The sequence below is a fragment of the Pinus tabuliformis genome, chromosome 2_2 (genome assembly GCF_031772625.1).
Source record: "Pinus tabuliformis cultivar Carrire ecotype Pingquan chromosome 2_2, CPIR1, whole genome shotgun sequence".
In the NCBI taxonomy this organism is placed as follows: Eukaryota; Viridiplantae; Streptophyta; class Pinopsida; order Pinales; family Pinaceae; genus Pinus; species Pinus tabuliformis.
Genome location: NC_142300.1, coordinates 74,114,445 through 74,117,275, shown reverse-complemented (window position 1 = coordinate 74,117,275; position 2,831 = coordinate 74,114,445). Strand labels below are relative to the sequence as shown.

The window sequence follows — 2,831 nt, the reverse complement described above, 5'->3', positions numbered from 1 at the left end:
GCCTTCAGGAGAGATGCAAAGTTTTTCAAAGCTAAAAGCTTATCAAGCCTCAAAGTCATTCTCAAGTGATGTTTTGTTGGAGACTGTTATGGCTCATCTCTGTGAAGAGGGAAAGCATCAACACTAGAGTTTCTATTCTATAATGCAATGTTTCCTTTAAAGATTATCTTTGGAACATTTTCTTGTCTTGAGTTGTTGACATCACCATCCAAAAAATCCACATTTCAAGCTAGAGGACAAACTTTTAGGTTTGAGATAACCTGGTGCAAATCAACTTTCCTTTGTAACCTTCAACATTCGCAAACCATTCCTTTGCCCATGGTAAGATCTGATGGCATAATCTTCAATCTATAGGTGGACTGCTAATATGGCCAGAGATTGAGCTATTGTGTACTACCTTTGTGCTTATGCATGCAAGATTAGCTCAAATGCCATGAACTTTGAGGTTTACATATAACTATGCAAAAATGTCTTTCGAGGTCACCAACACTCTTCTAATTTGTTCTTTCTCAGATATAGAAAGTGCCAAATTGATTGCAAATGCATTTCCATCTTCTATCTCCATAGATTCTACCTCCAAAACAGAAGAAAGATGACTACATACTTTGGAATCGACATGCACAGATGCTACAGAGGGCCTGGTTCCTCGATTGATTTTCTTGCAAATTATTCTATGCAGCGTTGATCCAATCTTCCACACAATGATATGCGTTGGTTATATGAATGGGCAGCGTTGAATCATGTATCTTTGCATGTGTATGGATAGGTGAGCGCATTAGCACACTGATAGCAGTAATTTGGTGCGCAGAAATCTACCTCTCTACGAGAAATTTGCCTTCCAGATTCTAGATATATTTTTTATTTTCCACAGGCTCATTTATTTGTATGAATTTGGAAATTGTAACATCTAAACTACACAATTCAGGAGAAATCTGTGCCTACATGCCAGTTCTAGCTAAAATACACTTAAAGATTTTCTAAATAGAGTTGTTAGATCTTTCATGTCCACGGGTAATTCAGACTTCTAGAAAACTCATAGCCATTTGGATCATCCTCAGGTGCATGAAGAATGGAAATGCAAACACAACTATCTGGACAACCATTTGGATGCATGGTGCGATTGCCTTCGGCATCAACTAAACACACATATTGTCCAGTAGGTCCTCTTTTGATTTTCAATTGTGGAAGATTGACCCCAATGTAGATTCGAACAGTGTTTTCTCCAAGTAGTATAAACTCAGTAGCATGACCTCCATTTTCAACTCCTCCTACGCTAGAAAGTGATAATGTTGGATCAGGAAACTCAGACTTCATCATCTGTGCAATAGAAATTACTTTTGCAAGAGAAATTGGATGCACAACTTTTGAAGAATATCCACCCAGGGTTGAATAACCCTCTACACAAGGTTCAGGTCATAACGTATCAAGATTGATTCCCATTACGCTCATAATAGTCGCAATTCCTTCACTTCTTGCCCTCAATTCCACTCTCGCTAGCTCAACAATCTCTGTCACATTTAGAGTCATCTTTCCCAAACTAGGATTGTTGCTTTCTCATTTACCCAACCACAAACCTCCTCCAATAAAGCAGTCTTTTCCGACTGCAACACCCATATTGCGCTCAGTGATCCCGTAAGGATAGCAGAAGTTAATCTTAAATGCATTAAATCCAATTTCTTCTACTTTTTCTATAAGCTCCTACCAAACAGCTCTATCATACTCCTCCATAATGGAAGCAATGAGAATCCTATCAGGGTATTCTTTCTTCAACTGTTTGAATTCTTTCAACATGGTCGCAAGTGGATGGTCACTGATAAGTTCAATAATTTTCCGAGCCATAGTTCTTATAGAAGAAAGTTCTCCAGGAGTTGGATCGTGATGGATGCATGTGATATGAATAAAATCAGGCCCGGCTGTAGAAACAAGCCATCTCTGCAGCTTCCAAAGAATGAATCAAAATGGGAATCATGTGAATCGTTGATGCGCCAGATATGCAGAAAATTATATCAAATTCAAAGCAAGATTTTTTCTTTTATGATGAATTTTGAATTTCGATTTTAAGCTAACGCATTGATTTTTTTTTCTTCCAGGTCGCATGAGAGCCTACTTATCAATTTTCTGTGAATTCTTTTACACATTAAAATCTGGAAATTAGAACATAGTGAAAAGAATTGATTTTGCATTTCAAAATTTCACATTTTCCTTCTTTATAAACATGATTTTTTTATTGAAAATCTTTCTGTCAGGTTGGCGAATGAGTTGTTCTTACTGTGCCACTAAAAAAAAAATGCAGGAAAATAAATAAAATCTGAAAATTTTAAAGTCTTAATAAAAAACTTTAAAAATGAAATCAAGCTTGATTTTATTCTCCTAGTTTATCCTACTTGAAATATTTTTTTTTTATTTTTTAAGTATATGAATATTTCCAATGGAGCCATTTACGAATTAGAATTTCTAAAATGCTCATATCCAAATTTACAAAATGTACCTGATTGTGTATGAGGACATGAGAAATTATTTTCATCTTTGGATTCAGTGCAAATATTGGTTGAAGGATGAATGAATGTCGTGACATAGTCACCTACTGAAACCATTCTTTGATATAGTCCTTGTGCTCCAAAGAATGTTTGATCTACATTCTAGATCTTTCGTCCATAAATGGTTTAGTATCGAAAAAATTATTCTACAAAAATGATCAAAATGTATGCAGCTAAATGATTTATGAATTTACATGTTTTAATTGTGCATCTATGAATGAAAAAGTTGAAAATGAACCTTAGACTGAAATCTAGTTCCTATGCACACTTCCCCGACAACGACACCAAAATGTT

General features: G+C 35.5%; 1 pseudogene; it reads right to left on the bottom strand.

Annotated features, from left to right (window-relative positions):
* Window positions 1-999: 999 nt before the first annotated feature.
* On the bottom strand, window positions 1,000-1,839 carry LOC149191509 (dihydropyrimidine dehydrogenase (NADP(+)), chloroplastic pseudogene; annotated as a pseudogene).
* Window positions 1,840-2,831: the final 992 nt, after the last annotated feature.